This window comes from Chiloscyllium punctatum, chromosome 8 (genome assembly GCF_047496795.1).
Source record: "Chiloscyllium punctatum isolate Juve2018m chromosome 8, sChiPun1.3, whole genome shotgun sequence".
NCBI lineage: Eukaryota > Metazoa > Chordata > Chondrichthyes > Orectolobiformes > Hemiscylliidae > Chiloscyllium > Chiloscyllium punctatum.
The window spans coordinates 65346521-65366128 of NC_092746.1; the positions used below are offsets into that span (position 1 = coordinate 65346521).

The window sequence follows — 19608 nt, forward strand, 5'->3', positions numbered from 1 at the left end:
CCAAACTCCTAGAAGGTATAGCACAAACCTTGCAATTGATGAGCAGTAAGTGCTAGCATACGGAATTACGCCCACACTCCACAAACAAAAGACAATGCTCACACTCAAAATATACCTGATACCTAACCATGTGATAATCACAGCTGGGTACAATTTAGCACTGCTCACATATACTTTTGACTTACTTGTGATGTCTCCACTGTCGATTAGTCTAACAAAATGCACCAAGGCTGACATATGAGCAATGGTTAGCGATGCAGAGTTTGAAAGGGTTCTCATAGAAAACAAGAATTGTATCCATCAATGATTCAATGTGTGGAGCTTTGTTGCAACGTATGTTAGGGTGCAGAAGAAATCTATTTCCTATACTATAATTCCAAGAGGGAAAATACCCTCAACATTCTTCTAGACATCACAACATTTAAATAAGGAATGAGAAAGGTCATTTTGACCTATTGAGATTACAATTCAAAGAATTTTGAATTGAGATATGCAGACAATAGTTCAAGTTGCTATCATTGCTAGTATTACCTTCATTGGTTTATTTGGGGATTTCTTCCCCATACAGTGAGAGCATTTTTCTAACAGTGTTTGCATCCATACCTCTGATGTCACAAACTACACCTCGGGTGTATGGCATGTTCATACTGAACCTTGTCTGTTCTGTGTGTAGAGGCTGATTCATGAGGAGAAATCCCTTCTACAGTGAGCACACGTGAACAGTATTGCCATGGAGCTTCATTAATACTTTTTATATTCCACCAAGCTCTCTTTGCTGCCATTTGGTCATCTCTTTTGTCCTCTACCTTTTCTATGCCCTTTCTGATCACTTCACTCCAGGCTCTCTCATTGACAGCATGGACTGACAATGCATTGCCTCGGATTACAGTCAACTGGAATTTTGGTAAAGCGCAGCAGGTCAGGCAGCATCCAAGGAGCAGGAGAACCGACATTTCGGGCATGAGCCCTTCTTTAGGAATGAGGAGAGTGTGCCAAGCGGGCTAAGATAAAAGGTAGGGAGGAGGGACTTGGGGGAGGGGCGTTGGAAACGCGATAGGTGGAAGGAGATTAAGGTGAAGGTGATAGGCCGGAGTAGGGGTGGGGGCGGAGAGGTCAGGAAGAAGATTGCAGGTTAGGAAGGTGGTGCTGAGTTCGAGGGTTGACAACCCAGATGGACTCCTTCTTCAAAGACAACCCAGATGGCCTTCTTCTTCAAAGACCGCAATTTCCCCCCCCAGACATGATCAACGATGCTCTCCACCGCATCTCCTCCACTTCCCGCTCCTCTGCCCTTGAGCCCCGCCCCTCCAATCGCCACCTGGACAGAACCCCACTGATCCTCACCTACCACCCCACCAACCTCCATATACATCATATCATCCGTCGTCACTTCTGCCACCTCCAAACGGACCCCACCACCAGGGATATTTTTCCCTCCCCTCCCCTATCAGCGTTCCGAAAAGTCCACTCCCTCCATGACTCCCTTGTCAGGTCCACACCCCCCACCAACCCAACCTCCACTCCTGGCACCTTCCCCTGCAACCGCAAGAAATGCAAAACTTGTGCCCACACCTCTCCCCTTACTTCCCTCCAAGGCGACAAGGGATCCTTCCATATCTGCCACAAATTCACCTGCACCTCCACACACATCATTTATTGCATCCGCTGCACCTGATGTGGCCTCCTCTATATTGGGGAGGCAGGCCGCCTACTTGCGGAACGTTTCAGAGAACACCTCTGGGACACCCAGACCAACCAACCCAACCACCCTGTGGCACAACACGTCAACTCCCCCTCCCACTCCACCAAGGACATGCAGGTCCTTGGACTCCTCCATCGCCAGACCATAGCAACATGACGGCTGGAGGAAGAGCGCCTCATCTTCCGCCTAGGAACCCTCCAACCACAAGGGATGAACTCAGATTTCTCCAGTTTCCTCATTTCCCCTCCCCCCCACCTTGTCTCAGTCCCAACCCTCGAACTCAGCACCACCTTCCTCACCTGCAATCTTCTTCCTGACCTCTCCGTCCCCACCCTCACTCCGGTCTATCACCCTCACCTTAACCTCCTTCCATCCATCGCATTTCCAACGCCCCTCCCCCAAGTCCCCCCTCCCTACCTTTTATCTTAGCCTGCTTGGCACACTCTCCTCATTCCTGAAAAAGGGCTCATGCCCGAAACGTCAATTCTCCTGCTCCTTGGATGCTGCCTGACCTGCTGCACTTTTCCAGCAACACATTTTCAGCTCTGATCTCCAGCATCTGCAGTCCTCACTTTCTCCTGGAATTTTGGTAAAGGCAGGTTCAACTGAGGCATACAAGAGGGCATGAGATGATTATTTGAATAGAAACAATGTGCAAGGGTATGGTTAAAAATAGGAAAATGGTATTGAGTCATAAAGTGTATTTAGAGTGCTGATGCTGAGACTGTGGGCCAAACGGCCTCCTTCTGTACTGTAATACGTCTGGTGATTCTGTGAACTTGACATCTCACTAGTAGAAATGCTGGTCTCAAAAATGTCGGTGACCTGTTGGCAACACCTTAATATCAATTCTTTGAAGACATATCTGTCATCCATTCAGGTCACATGACTGAGCTAACAGAGTAACTACTATGTCAAGAGGCCAACCATGCCAGGAATCTCTGCACACTGGTGTACTTCAATGCTTGGCAGTCTGTCTTACCTGGAGATACCCAATATTCATTCAAGCTGGAGCTGTTGTAAATATAGAGCTACTTTTCTTGGTTTGTGTAAGTTGTACATACTTCACTGCTGTGAAGGAAGATGCTGAGAACATTAGCCTGGTATGCTCTGACTTTGTATTTTCAGTTGGATTACTATTGGCTCATGCTTACCTTCACTTTAACATGTCAGCTGTGGCATTAAAGATCCTGGTGCTATTTTGGTTGCTGGTAATCATTGATCCACAGTATATGACATTTTCTTTTATTTATTCAGTCAAGAGGATGTCACTTGCTAGACCAGCATTTATTGCCTATCCATAATTGCCCAGAGGGCAGTTAAGGGTCAACCATTTCTATGGGTCTGGAGTCAAATGCAGGCCAGACCAGGTACGGATGGCAGTTTCTTTCCCTAAAGGACATTAGATGAGCTCCAGACTGAGGCGATCAATGTGATGGATTGTGTAGTCTCTACATTCAGGCTCACAACACTGGCCATCGAAACTCTGCAGAGGGTGGGGAGAACTGAACTACAAGCTGCTGCAAATACATTTCAGTACGAGGGAACCAATGTGGTGCTGTCAATAAACAGCAATTCATGGACACTGACTTCAGCTTGCAAAAAGGATCTGATGTTACTCCATTCTGATGCATGGAATTGTACCTATGTTTGTAGAAAGAACAAATTATGCCCAGGATTTCAGAAGGGCACTGTATTTACTACACCAGTTTATTATAGTCATCACAAAACCTCACTTGAATTTGTCTCTCTGCCTTCATTTTTTTCCCAGTGCGATCCATTTGGTAATGAGTCCATATTATCTGCACTATGTAAAGCAGTTTATTACATTATCTCCAAAGAACCTTTCTGTGAACTCACTCTTTTGCAGACTTCAGTTCTAATCTCCCTAATCCCTCTCTTATCTCAAAGGCAGATGTACAGCATAGAAACAGACCCCTCGGTCCAACTCGTCCATGTTGACCAGATATCCTACATATTTCTGGTCCCATGTGACAGCATTTTCCCCACATTCCCTCTCAAACTTCCTATTCATATACCCATCCAGATGCCTTTTAAATATTGCAATCATACTAGCCTGTATAACTTCCTCTGGCAATTCTATCCATATTTGCACCATCCTCTGCATGAAAAGGATGCCCCTTAGATCGCTTTTATATCTTTCCCCTGTCAAGTTAAACCTATGCTCTCTAGATTTGGACTCCCCCACCTGAGGGAAAAGACCTTGTCAGGCTATTTACCCTATCCATGCCCCTCATGATTTTATAAACGTCACTCCTCAGCCTCTGAAGGTCCAGGGAAAACAGCCCCAGCCTATTTAGCCTCTCCCTATAGCTTCAAACCAACACCCCCCCCCCCCCCCCCCCCCCAACCCTGTCAACAATCTTATAAATCTTCTTTGAACCCTTTCTAGTTTAACAACATCCTTCCTAGGAGAGGGAGACAAGAATTGCATGCAATACTTTAAAAATGGCTGAACCAGTGTTCTGTACAATGTAACATGAACTCATCTCTTTTTATGCTTTGGATTAGAATGAATGTACTTTGCTAATCTGACACAGGAGCCTCAACCCCTCTCAGGCTGGCCCAGAATTTCCACAGCTTCCTACATAACTAAAATACAGATGGAGCTGGCCCCTCAATTACTTTGACAAATATAGAGCAGCATTTAAAGTTACTCTAGATTTGAAGGAATACACTAGATAGTGTTGAATACCCAGTGAATGGGGGAATGAAAGACAACAGAAAGAAAGACGAAACAAAGTCACTGGCCTTTCACTCAGAGCCAGGAAAAGGGTGGGGGTACAAGGAGATTTTCAGACAAGAAATGCTGAAGCATAGGCTCATCAGGCCACCGAGAGAAATTAACTGGAAGATCTCTTTGAAAACTATTGGAGGTGTTTCTTGCCAAGCAGCGAATTCGATCGGCAGGTTGGCTGTCAGGTAGGACAAAGGCTATGGATCAGATCACAACCAAGGTTGATATAGCAGTACAGAGGGATTAGATATCTTGTAGGTGTTGGAGGTTAATGAAATGCAAGAGCATGAAAATGTACAGATAGGTTAGTAGGGATTGGGAGTATTCCTGCTCCTATTGGTCCAAATGAAGTTAACTATCTGCCAGCCTCCTGCCAATCTTGGAATCTCACCCATCCTGTGCTCAATACAATGCAGTTAAACTGGAGGCACAGAAACTCCACAAAAGATTTCACAAATCAAACTGCCTCAAGTAAAGTGATTGCTCCACCCACTGTAATTAAAACCAGAAGTGGCAGGTCAGGGCCAGGTTTAGAAAGTTTCACATTTTTACCTTTCCACCCACCCTTGGAGTTTAACATTCATTCACTGTGTTGCAATTTTAATTGCAGTGCAACCCTAGAATGAAATTACACCACTCGTATTTCGTAGTTTATATAATGCTTTAACAATTTCAAACACAGAGCTAGTTTTGAATGTCAGTAGATATATCTATTGCAGCAAGGTTAGGAAGTGCATAGATGATCCTGGAGTACATTTGCCATCAGAATGCTCAGGAGTAAATACACAGCACAGGGATATCATGGTTTATTACCATGGAACAGCAGTTTACATAGAGAATCAACATTTACCATATTCAAATCTACTTTGGAAAACCGACAATCTAGCTGATCTTCTTCTATTGCAAAATCACCACCCCATCTGACTTTCTTCCACATGAAAGTCAATGGAAAATGAAATGGTTATTTGACCTGTAGTTGCCTGACTTAGTCACTTACAATTACACCTTTAGCTTCTACACAATTAAAACTCAGAGAATGAAGCGCCTGGCAGCTTCTAACAAATACGTTTCAAGTAGCCTGCATTGGCCATTTGAACTAGGAATAGTTGGAGAACTGCAGTGGACTCAGATTAGAACTCAAGAAATTGGAGCAGGAGTAGACCATGTAGCCCCTTTCAGGAAGAGGGAAATAGTCCTGTTAAGTCAGCTTCTGGAAAAAACAAATGTTCTGACTTGAGCTACACTGAGAAGAATGTATTTATCGTCCGTCTTTAGCCTCACTGAATTGATGAGCCTTCTCATTTAGCCACTCCTGCTAGTGGGGATAAGTGGGGAATTCCAGGATTGTGATACAGACAGAGAATGAACAGCAGTATTTGCTCTAGGTGGAATTTTGTACAACATGGTGATGCTGGTATTCCTATAACATTGCTGTGCATCTTTTGTGAAATTTTACAGGGTGTTCCTTTTGGTGGTAGTTGGAGCAGGTGGAAGGAACTGCTTTCAAAATAAACTTGGTGAGCTGCTGCAGTGCACTTTGTAGATGGCACATACCATAAGCAGAGATGTACTGTTTGCCTCTTGAATTTCTTGCTGAACCTGTGCTTAAGTGCAACAACTTATGAACAAGGAAACACAGGTCAATTTCAACACTTTCCAATCTCTCACCATTCAAGAAATGCACTGCACCTTTGTTCCTTCTATCAGAATGGATTGGTCAATCTTCAGTCCTATGAATTGCTCCAGTAAGTCCCATTATTTTGTTTTTGTGTTGTTGTGGCTGCATCAAACGAGATGAATGGTAGGTTTTTCACCACCGACTGGAGTCCTGTAGATTATGGAGAGGTTCTGAGGAGTTAATATGTGAAAGTATCAACTCTGACTTGATCTTGAAGCCAAATGTTATGATCCCTCCATTTCAGTTTCTGGTCAATAATGGCTCACAACGTGTATCAGATTCGGAAATGGTGGTGCAATTGAAGGTGCAGGTAGGATGCCTGGGCTTTCTCTTGTAAACTCGCTCATTAGGTAGGGCTGATTTTACCTGTAATTTGATAGTCCAAGCCTGGGTGTTACCAAAGCAGTCTACAGGCTTCATCACTGGTGGGGGTTTGAATGAAATTGAATCAATGTCAGTCCTAAGCCTTGGGCTTGTGCTGCTGGGAATGTCACTGGTGAAGCAGCTGAGCTGAGTAAATTTGGACCAGACACATTCAAGAACTTGGAGGAGGGGGGACATGCAGCCTATTCCACTATTCGATCAGATATGGCTAGTCTGAATCTTAAACCTATCTACCTATCTTATTTTCAAACATTTGATCTTATTGACAGAATTCCATAAAATATTCTTAACACTGTCTTGTGCCTACATTTGTGAGTATCAAACAAGCATTTTTCCAGCCACAGGACTATTTTCTCTGACTCCCATTGAGTTCAAAGATTTATTTTAAAGTGCTCCTTGATGCCATACATAGAACAGGATCAACCACGATCCTACTAAATGGTGCAGCAGGTTTTAGGGTCAGATGGCCTCTGTTGTTGCTATTTCTTACGGCTTAATACTGTACTACCTTCTTGTCAAAAGCAGCTCCTGCTGTGACAGCATCTCAAGTAGCACAAAATACCTGATCAACAAGTGACTCCCAAGAACAATGACTGTGTCTTGTTGATAATTTTCAATTGTCTTGAAAGAAAAATACCAAGAGTCACATTTAGTAAATGCCAGCAGTCAAGAGGAACTTAATAGAAGTCTTTGTAAAATCTTAAATCTGCATTAAAGAGGACAAGAAAATTGGGCAATATAGTAAAGAATTTTGACAGGTTACTAATTAAGGCTTTGTGCAGCACAAGTTGTGATCTCAATCCAAGGATTCCATTTTTGAAGGAAATGCAGGCAGAGGGAATGAAGTCAGAGGTACGCATAGAGCATTCAAATTCTAAAACAAAGCCGAAAGGAAAATCGCAGAGAGCACCATTCCCACACATTCATTTCATTTGAACTTCTACCATAACTGCTTTCAAACAATTCGTGTTTGATCCTTTCTGATCAACTATATTTGTGTGGTCACATAACTAACAAATTATGTGAATAGACTGTTGACGTCATGCATGGTTGATCATTCACTGAAGATTAGGAGTCAGTGGTAAGTGAGAGCAAACAAAGCAATACAAAGCATGTGTGTTAGGTTAAAACCTGCACTCAGGCCAAACTAATCCAGAGTGTAATGAATCATAATATTAGAACAGAAAGCAATATGAGTGACATGTTTAAGTTGAATTACCATGTGGCAATGTAAGGTCACCTCCGTGAACAGGACAAGAAACTCTGACAGTATAGTGATGAGTTGAAATGAAAAAAAACAAAAGAAAATTCATCCAAAAAAATTGTAATTTTTAACCCAAAAATGCCCCTTTACCTTTCTTGCAATTAGATTTGCGCTGGCTTTGATCAAACTTACAAATGAATTCCAAAATGTGAAACAAACCAAAAGTAAAGTTTGAGAGACCCAACTTTCAGTGAAAACCTTGGAGGTTTAAAATCCACTTTCCCCCATTATGTCACAACATTTCTTTTTGGTGATACATCAGCTGATCCGAGTTGTCAGGTCAGACACTGTACCAGGCAACCTGACCCCCAAAAATAACACAAACAGAGCCTAAAAGTGTTTTCAATGTTGAGGGATTTTGTTTTGGAATACAATAACCTTCATGCGGACAGATTGTCATTAATTTGTGTGCAGTAGACCACAGGATATAGGAACAGAAATAAGCCATTCACCCTACTGAGATTGCTTTCCCAGTCAATGAGATCATGGCTGGTCTGATAACCCTCAACTCCACTTTCTTGTCTTTTTCCTATAACTCCCACTACCCTTCCTGATTAACAATCAATTACCGCCACCTTTAATATACATAACAAGAGCCCTGTGCATAAAGAATTTCACAGGGTCATCACCCTCAGAGAAGGAATATTTCATTTGTCCGAAAGATGTGATCCCTTATTTTAGTCATAGACTCTCTCACAATGGGGAAACAACCTCTCCACATCTGCCCTCTCAAGTCTCCTAAGAATCTTATAAGTTTCAAAAGGGCCATCTCTCATTTCTTCTAAATTTCAAAGAGTATGAACCCAATCTATTAATCTCCCCTGATAAGACAGTCCCTCCTTACCCAATATTATCCGAAGAAACTTCTCTGAACTGCCTCCAGTGCCAGTAAATCTTTCCTTAGATAAGGGATCCAAACTGTTCACAGTATTCTACCTGTGCTCGTATTAGAACCTTACACAGTTTTAGCAAAACCTCTCCACTTGTATACTCCATTCTCTCCGAAATAAAGGCCAACATTCCATTTGTCTTCCCTCTTACCCTCTGAACTTGGATGCCAGCTTTTTTTGTGATTCATGCACAAGAACACCCAAATCCCTGCTCTGCAGTCATTCTCCAGTTCCTCTATTCTTCTGCCAAAGTACAAATTTTCCCACATTATATTCCATCTGCCAGGTTTTTTGCCCAAATATTTAACCTGTCCATATTCCTCTGCAAATTCTTTTTTATCCTCACAACTTGCCTTCCCACTTATTTTTATGTCATCCATAAACTTGGGTGACAGTTTATTCACTTTCTTCATCCAAGTCATTAGTATATTGTAAATAATTGTGGCCATAGCACTGATCCCTATGGCTCTCCAATAATTACAGGTTACCATCCTGAAAAGCGTCCTCCCCAACCCAACTTTCTGTCTTCTATTATTTAGCCAATGCTCGATCCATATACACCTCCAACACTACGAGTTCTTATTAACTAGCCTAACATGTGATGCTTTATCAAGCACCTTCTGATAATCCAAATAGGTTACATCCACTGCTTTCCCTTTATCGATCCTGCTTGTTACCCCCTCAAAGAATTCTAGTAAACTTGTCAGACATGATTCCCTCTCCATAAAGCCATGCTGACTCAGTTTGATCACAATGCATTTCTAATTGCTCGGTTATTACATCCTCTATAATAGACTCTAACATTCCCTCTATAACAAATATTAAGCTAACCAGTTTGTAGTAAGTTTATTTTTGTCTCCTTCCCTTCAAAATAAAGATCTAACATTGAGAGTTTTCCAATCCGCTGGAACTTTTCTAGAATCCAAGAATTCTCGGAAGATTACAACCAGTGCATCTACCGTCTCTGTAGCTACTTGCTTTAATTCTAAAGATGCATCCCATCAGTTCCAGGGGAATTATCTGACTTTACTGCCATTATTTTCCACAGCACCTTTTCTCCTTGTTTAGAGAGAAATTCAATCATTGGACACAAGGCCGGTTAGACCACCACAATATCATTGTTTGATTATTTAACTCCAGCAATGGTGTCAATGACCAGGTGTGGCTGAACATGTTCCAGATGAGAAGCCTTTTTTTTAATGCAATCCTCTAAAAATCAGAGGCTCCAAACTTTCCTCCACCATATATTGAAGCCACCTTTAATCCATTCTTTAATGTAAACATGGATGTTGACTCCTCTTGGGAATTCCTGTTTTTGGGATGCTTTCTCTTGAAGAATACTGTTGGCTTAAGCTGGCAGGAATGTCAAAACTCATGGGAGTCTCAAACATGTTCTTAATACAGGCCAGTCTGTGTCAATCCTTTGTCAATTTTCATTATAAATCACTGAAATGCGATAAGTCTGTCATCGAGTTCTGCTGGGTGATGCTGTGGAAACTTGGTCTTCTTCAACGGTATAAAATTGTTTCACTTCATAAACCTGATATATTATTGAAAGTTGGCTTTGGAATTCGCAATGCCTTTTGCTATGCTGATTTTAGGGTAAAGTTTCAGATATATCTATGAGAAACTAAAAATTCCTCTCAGTGATGTGAGTGGACATAAGCTTTTTTCACTTGTTTTAATAAGGCATCTGCCTAAGCTGCATAGAGAACTTCTTTCAATCTTGAATGTTCTTCTTGGTTGTCTTGAATTCTGTAGCTGCTGCAAGCTCAACTCTTTAAAGTTGATCTGGCCTGTGTAAAAGAGTTCCAACTATTGCTATATTGGAGGGTGGGATTGGCATAAACACTGTACACACCAGTGAGATGGTAGCCTTGTCAGCTTACATTTCCATGTGTCCACACACGTCATTGAACAGCCACCGTCAATGGTGTGTTAGTTTATGAGTCCATTGACAGTAGGTTTACACCAAGACAAGTTTGTTTTCAGTACTCAGTGGATGTTAGGTAGAAAAAGTTGGTATTTTTGTGGCCAAAAGATGGGATTTAACTTTTACATGAGATTGACTATTACTCAAGAACTTTCGGTACTTCAATGGCAAAAGGGGTGACATAAAACTATTGAGACTTTTTCCAAGGGCTTTATTGTCTGTCCTTTAAATAGTGGTCTTTCAATCACAAATTGGGCAATCCAAAGTCATTGATAACACAGACAAAATAAAAAAAAGTTTGCTCATTTTGGCATGAATTAAGAACTGAATTCTAGTTCTATAAAAAGTAGTGCTTGCAAACCCACTGTGGAAAAAAAAAGTCTAACTTCCCCTTAGGAAAACAATTTGCTCTCAAATGAAAGGTTTTGTTATGAATAGCATCCTGTCCTAACTAAACAGTGAGCCCCTGGTAACTGAAGGGTTCTCTTTAGTCAGACCATGAACATGAATTGTCACGTGCTGAAAGCACAGTGACATAAATGAATTCACAGCAGGAAACCAGCAAGCAATGAGGCCAAGTTTATGTGCCAGATGTAATGTTACTTTTGCTCTCCAAACAGCCATTAAAAGTACATGACTGTGCTTTCTAATTTCTCTATAAAGTCTATTACTAGTCAAGTACATTATATAGCTCAAAATGGAAGAGGTATTTTTGCATGCTTTCCACTAGAACTCCAAGCAGAGTCCTGAAAAGAGAAAAGGTTGGCAAATCTCCAACGAATATTGAATCACCTGAATTCTACAATTCACGTTTAATGCACTCAAATCCAACTTCAAAACCTACTAACAAAAAGATACAATTTGTGCCTTTTGTTTCTCTGCTGGGAAAATTCAGACAGGGTTTCCTCAATCATGAAAGGATGTCAGCAGACACTTATGCAAACAAACTGGTTAGCTGCCCCTCCATTTAAATGAATTGAAATTAACCCATTACTTGTCCACCATTCTCTCAAAGAAAATCAGCTATGCAACTGTGGTTCCAACATATGTGAGACACTAAAGAAACCAAGTCCTATCCATAGTGCTCAAACAATGAATGCTTTGAGCATTAATCAATTTAATTCCCATGGAAATGGAGTAATAAAACGTGAAAAAAATTCTTACAATACAGCAAGCACAAACAATACTGCAAAAACAATTATGATTGAAACATATTTTCAAATGTTTATATAAAAATACTTGGAAAAAAATGAGATTACAATTATTAGTTCAGAGTATCAATGGTTGTTCACATGAATATTGTTGCTAATTCTCCTCACATACCTAACTTCTAAAAATGTTACTACTTTGATTAGCTACACATGGTATGTTGCATTCAGAGTAAAATTTGAATTGTAGCGATTGGAAGTAGCCAGTTACTGTTATTAATACTACTGGCTGAGTTCAAATGATCAAATACTTTGTTCTGTTTTGAAAATAAATGACCTTAAATTGTTCGCAGACTACACACATATTTTGCTTATACATTTTACCATGCCAGTAGGACAAATACCACACATACCCTTCAAAGTCAAATTTGAGACAAAACTTGTGATAATAAGTAATGGATCAATGATGACACAAGTAATCTATTCTGATGAAAGCTCATCATCCTAAAAGATTAACTCAGTTTCACCCTACAGATAATGCTTAACCAGTTAAAGATTTCCAGCACTTTTTGTCCTTATTCTGGCACATTTTCTTTTAGTGGTGAAATAATGGAGACAATTATCAGCATAAAGTATCCACTTTCACAAAACTCACTTGGAAAATACTCATGGGTTTTGCTATACACATCAAGCTAAACTGCAAAACTTAACTTAAATGTTGCACTTACTTTATGTAAAAATAAGAAGTGTTAATTAGTATTTCAGAAAAGCAACCAGACAGAAAGACTGCAGAAAACAAAGTATTTAAATAATAAATTAACAATAAATTACCAAATTGGATGCAGCTTATTCTGCACAGACTGTATTCCAACTTTTCTCTCGACATATTCTGAGTCAGTCACCTATCATTCACTATCCTAACAGGAGACAAAGTCAAACGGTCACAGATCTACAGCACAGAAAAAGCCTCTCTATCCATCACATCCACACCAGTCAAAAACCACCACCCATTATAATGCCATTTTCCAACACTTGGCCCATTGCCTTGTATGTCTTGGCATCACAAATGCACATCTGAATACATCTTAAAATGTTATAAACGTTTCTGCCTCTATCATCCTTACAGGCAGTACTTTCCCATAACCCTCTGGGTGAAAAGGTTTGTCCTTCCATCTCCTCTTCACCTTTATCCCCTTAAATATATACCATCAGGAAGAAAAGTTTTTTCCTTTCTACCCTATCTCAATTATGCCCTCTCTCAATCTCCTCTGCCCTCAGCATAACAATCCAGTCTATCAATCTCACTTCATAATAAATGCTTCAGCCCAGGCAACACCCTGTCAAATCTCCTCTGCATCATCTCCAGTGCAATTATGTTCCTCTAATAATATGGATTCCAGAATTGCACACAATACTCCAGCTTAAATAATAATATGCTAGGGCTTTTTTCATGCCTAAATTAATGGAAAGTGAACAAAATCATTTCCAACATAAACAGGCTTACATTATTGGTATTATTGTCAGACAACAGGCAGAACTGTTATATAGTGCCATTAATACAGGAAAACATCTGTCTCTGTCAGCAGCCTCTTGCTCCTACATTTGTCAGTCAGTCTCAGGTCTTTGAAGGGTTTGCAAACACAGCTGGATCACACTAGAGCACAATTTGCAATAAAACACTGCTCATGGCATCCAAAACTCCTGCATGCATGTTCTTGTTTTTCCCCTTTTTTTTCCTCTATTGATAATAATTTGGTTCAAACTATGTCTGGCAGTGGTTAAAGATGTACATTTTAAATTTCTAAGTTAGGACATACCAAAGGATGGGTGGGGTATTTATTCCCCTTTTTTTTAAATATAAAATAATTTTTTTTATTCATATTGATATTCTATGGGGTGTTTATTCTTTTTAGCTTGTGCTTGCGATGCGGCTCTAGCTGGGAGAAGTGAAGGTGGTTGAGATGGTTAGATTCTGGATTAGTGGTGCTGGAAGAGCACAGCAGTTCAGGCAGCATCCAAAGTGCAGCGAAATTGACGTTTCGGGCAAATGAAGGGCTTTTGCCCGAAACATCGATTTCGCTGCTCTTTGGATGATGCCTGAACTGCTGTGCTCTTCCAACACCACTAATCCAGAATCTGGTTTCCAGCATCTGTAGTCATTGTTTTTACCTCCCTGAGATGGTTAGATGCCTATTTATGGGCAGTTCGGGACGGGTAGTTGCCCTCTCCGGGCAGGGGGTGAGTTCCCCTACTCAGTGCTATTGGCGCTGATTATGTTGGTTTGTTTTCTGTTTTTTGTTGTTTTTTATTTTTAATAATTTTGTATGTGTATTAAATGTAGTGGTGTAGTGGTTTTAGTTTATGTAGCTTTTATATTTGGTGGACCATGCGACACTAAGGCTCAGCAATTTGTGGTTCGGTTTCCTCCTCTCTGGAATTTAAATGTAATTGCAGAAGATTATGGCTAATGATTTGATTAAATGGTGTACCTGGAATATCAAGGGAAGTCACTCACAGAATGATAAACGCATACCCAAGCAACAATATTTATACATACTACAATTGTTTAACTTAGGTTAGTTTGTCCACAAAGTCTCTTGCCTTCTCCGATGTGTCAAAGAGATGCATGGATCCATCTCAGGTGATCCGAAGCACTGCCGGATATCTCAGGGAATACTGAATCCCAAGCTCCTTCAATCTTCTCTTGACACCATCATACGATTTTCGTTTCTGGATCACTGCCACTTAAAAGTCCTGAAAAAGGCCTTTGGATCCTTCCTGTGGAGTCTGGAAGCCTCCATAACTCTCTTCTTATCTCAGTAATGATGGAACCGCACCAGGAAAAGACCCGACCTCCGTGCTGCGACCCAGTGAGCCCTCTCTATCTTCACTCCTCTCATGCCAGTCTCCAAGTCAAGGAATTTCGGAAGCCAATCTTCAACAAATTCCACAGGCCGCTCACCTTCCTTACCCTCAGGCAGACTGATGATCCGAATGTTTTTTCTCCTGCCCCTGTTTTCAAGATCATCCGCTTGGTCACGCAAATTATGAACCTGTCTCTTCAGGGCGTGGATCTCTTCCTTGAATGAACTGGCATCAGCTTCCACTGCTGTGACCCTGTGTGTTCCACCTCATCCGTCCTCTAATCCAGGTCTCCCAACTGCTGCTCATGCTTCTGCAGCATGAGAGAGACTGGAGCCAGCTTCTCTTCAAACTGTTTCCCCAACATCTCGCGAGTTTTTGAGAGCTGGTTCACCAGGTCCTGGAGAGTAATCCGCTCCGAGGCTGCTGCAGGCTGAGCTGTAGGCCCGGCCTCAGATGCTCCTCCTCCCTTTTTAGGCATTTCTGGACAGCTAAAAATACAGGTAAGTCAAGTTTTAAATGTTTCTTGGGGCTCCACAAATCTTTCCAACGCCCCAAAAAGTCTTGATGACCTGGGTTGGGTGGGTTAAAGGACCGTCCTGCTCCTGCTGCGATGCGAAGCTCTGCAGTGTGATCTTCTCAGATCGCCGCCATCTTAGATCCTCCAGAAAACACATTTAATGATGGAAAGATTGTCTCTGCTGAGGGCTTCATTGTCTATGAAGTCACATTCACGATTCAAGACAATTCCGCTGTATATACGAGTTTAGGATTAGATTAGATTCCTACATATGTGGAAACAGACCCTTTGGCCCAACAAGTCCACACCGACCCTCCGAACAGTAACCCCACCCAGACACATTTCCCTCTGACTAATGCACCTAACACTATGGGCAATTTAGCATGGCCAATCTACCTAACCTGCACATCTTTGGACTGTGGGAGGAAACCGGAGCACCCAGAGGAAACCCACGCAGACGCAGGGAGAATGTGCAAACTCCACATAGACAGTCACCCGAGGCTGGAATCGAACCTGGGTTCTTCACGCTGTGAAGCTGCAGTGCTAACCACTGAGCCACCATGCCAAGATATCTGCCAGACATTCAAGAGGCAACCAAAGGAGTTGCTGGCCTCAGCCTGTTGACTGCACATGTCCTCAGTGATACTGGCAGATAATGCCACCTAGACAGGCAAACTATTCCACTGTTGTAAGGCTGTGACTGTACATGCTTATGTATAGGAGACTGTAATTTCCTCAGCATTTTCATAAAGTATTCTGTTAACTAGTTCATTAGTAAGGCTGTTGCTGCCATAAGGAAACAGTTTGCAATGATCTACATCGCTTCCTGCTTGTTTAACAGAAAGTCACATTTGTTAGTGAACAAATCTATCAGTTCTTCTGCAGCTTTGATTTACACCAGTAGTTGGTTACGAGTTGAAGAGCTTGTTATTCATTCAGAGGTAGATGCACAAGCTTTCCTTCAAGCCCACCCTTACCTCTTGAAGCATCAACCAAAGGAAAGAAGGAAGAGGGTCAGTGGCAGGACACCCTTTCGGAGAGCTCTCCATCCTGCTTGACCTGACTTTTCTACAATTAACAGACACTAGTGAGGAGCCTTAGAGGACACGCCAATCTAGATGATGCTTTCTAAAGTTCGTAGTGACTGACTGTATCACATGCCATGATGAGATGTACAAAGGTACTGGGCAGGCCCATGTTGTTTTTCTCTACATATCTTCTAGATTTATTGCTGCAGAAAGATCAAATCTTTTACCTTCCTATTGTGCCCAATGTAGTTCCGACTTTCAGGTAGACTTTCTTGCAGCTATTATTGAACAAGTCCATTTTGAAGATTTTGCTTTCAATGGGAGTATGACGATGCATCTATGGCTTAAATAGCCTCAGTTATTTGAAAGGCCTGAAGCACTGTCCATTTCCCCCAGCATGCTGTAAACAGATCAATAAGCCTACAAGCATGATAGCTCTTCCCTGGTCACGGACTTTGGCTGGAATCCTGTTTAGTTTGGGCGCTATGTAAGATTTTAGTTGTACAACAGCAGTCTTGATACCTTAATGGTTTGGTGGTTCAATTTCTTCTGGAAATTCTTTGCAACAGACATATGGAAGATTCTCAGATGCCATAAGCAGTGATAAAGTATTAGATAAATATAAAAATTCTCATTTAAGTAGTTGGAGTACTGTGCGAAGTTTTTGGCCCCTTATCATAGAAAAGATGCACTGGCCATGGAGCATGTTCAAAGGAGATTCACAAGAATAGTCCCAGGAATTAAAAGGTTAACATATGAAGAACATTTGAGGATTCTGGGTCTATATTCAATGGAATTTAAAAGCTTGAGGGGGCATCTAATTGAAACATACAGGATACTGAATGGCCTGGACAGAGTAGATATTGGGAAGATTCCATTGGTAAGAGAAACTAGGACCAGAGGGCACAGCCTTACAGTAAAGGACAACCTTTCATAACGAATATAAAGGAGAAACTTCTTCAGCCAGAGAGTGGTGAATCTATGAATTCATTGCCACAGAAGGCTGTAGAGGACAGGTCATTTAGTATATTTAAACTAAGACATAAGTTCTTGAGTATCAAGGACTATGGGGAGAAAGAGAGAGAACGGGTTGAGAAACTTATCAGCCATGATTGAATGGCAGAGCAGGCGCAATAGGAACAGAAATTAGGCCATTCAGCCTATGTCTCATGGTCTTAAGTAATGTAGAATGTTCCATCATGATGTGACTGGAACCTAAAGCATAGTTCTAAGATGTACAAGTGTAAAAATAGGGAAAATGACAAACATAGATTTCAAATTGATTTGGTAATCTGGAGTTAAATTTTGGTGAATGAGATTTACCTTTGATTATTTCAGATAGTGGTCTCCAAGTACTTTTCTAGAACATACTGCTTTGATTTCCAACCTACTGTCCAAGCCACGTCCAGATAGACAGTATTATTGTAGAAATATTTTATTTGTTTGAAACTCAAAAAATTTGATATCAAGTTACTAAAGATGTGAAAATTCAGAATGTGACTTTCTCCTGCAAGCCCCTCGCCACCAGAAGGTTCTCTCAGATTCTTTAAGGTTTGGTGATCTCAGACTGTGAGCATATGTTGTTTTGTTTAGAGCATGACACCAGTGCAATTTATCTGTTGTTTGTGAAAACATCAGAAAATACCATCAGGTATTATTGTCAATTAGCTCAGAGATTTATTCTCAGTTTCTCTTTTCTATCCATTCCATTCATTTTTTTTTCCATTTTCCTCACTTCAGCTCATTCAAGGGCAGAGGGTGAGGAGAAAGGAGATGTCACAAAGTCAAAAGCACACCTTTACAATCATCACCAGTGAGACAATGTGCTTTTCTAAAAGGGTGTAGCTTCAAAACAGTAGCCTGAAATTGCACTGAACTCTTATCCAGATCCTAGCACATAAGAAACAACCAGAAATTTGACTCAGTGTGGAAAGTAGTACTACATCCACCCCAGTCAGAACATGAATCAAGATCCATTGGGACCAATCGGATCTGTGCCATCTATCTTGCCAACAAAGTAAACCAGCCGTGTCCAGTATTTCAACCAGCTGGGATCATAACACAATCCAGCACTAACCTTTCTGAGCTCCCCCCATACCAACCCTTCTGATATCTAACTGCTCTCCATCTCTCTCCCCAACACAGTCCTTTCCCAGCTCCTACTGCAGGCTTTTCTGATCCTCCCCACTTCTCAGTACTAGCCCTTTCAATCTGTTATGTTCGGGAGCACCTGGTATATCCAGCTCTCAATGTCTTCAAATTAACTTTGCTATAGAAGGACCACTAAAGCAACTTAGAAGTATGCGACTGATAAAAATATGATGCACATGATGCTTACCTTATACAAATTTATTATTTCCAAAATATTTCAACAATTAGCTGATTTAATGCAGTTTGAAATATCTAGATTATATTATATATCTGGATTTATAATATATAGTGAAATAAAGTCAATAGTCCAGCAGTTTAAAAAGAGTGACCCTATGCTTCAAGTGAAATCAGTTGAGGAATTTTTCACAGTCCTTTCAAAGAGAAAGTACAGGATATAGAAAATGAAACTTAACAACACAACAGAATCAAGATGATTCAGAGCATTTTCTACTGAGGGGTGGAAATGCCATCCCCACAGTTCTCATTAAGACCAAGTCCATAACTGGAAAACACTTACACTGGGAAAAGCCTAAAAGTTACAATAGACAAAAATATCATACCCAAGGGAGGATGAAATAAAAATTTCTTAAATCTTTCAAATGCCTTAGCCTATAATCAACTTTTAATTACATAATTCATACAAGCAAACATACAAAATAGGAGTAGATTTACCTGCCAGTCCAGCTAGTTCCGTATCAATAAGATCATGACTGTTCTGGTTGTGGTCTCAAATCTACTTCCTTGTTGACACCCACTAATTTCTGGCACCTTAAGTAAAGAATCTTTCTGCCTCTCAAAAATATTCAATGACAGTGCCTCTACTGTTCTCTGAACACAGAGACTCTCAAACTGCAGAAAGAAATCTTATTTCCATCTTAAATGGGAGGCACCTTACATTTTTAAACTGCACCCCTTAGTTCTAGTCTCCCCCACAGGGGGAAACCTCCTTTCAGCATACACACATACCCCACCCCTCCCACTAAATACCCTCAGAATCTTGTTTACCTCCATTAGATTGCCTTTCATTCTTTAAAGCTTCAATGAATAAAAGGCCCAACCTGTCCACATAAGACAATTCCTTCATCGTTGGAATCAGTTCATCGAACTTTCTATGAATTGTTTCCAATACAATTATGATTTCTTAAATAAGGCAGCGAAACTGTACAGAGTCCTCTCCAGTCTCAGTAATGCCCTGCACAACTGCAACAAACCATCCCTACTTTTATATTATTACAATGCTCCATTTGCCTTTTTAGTTATGTGCTGCCTGTTCACTGAAGTTTGTGATTC

General features: G+C 41.0%; 1 protein-coding gene across 3 annotated transcripts in view; it reads right to left on the minus strand.

The window, feature by feature from the left end:
* The window catches only part of stk17a (serine/threonine kinase 17a), a 115983-nt gene that overhangs the window by 59634 nt on the left and 36741 nt on the right, over positions 1–19608 (minus strand). The window lies entirely within an intron of this gene.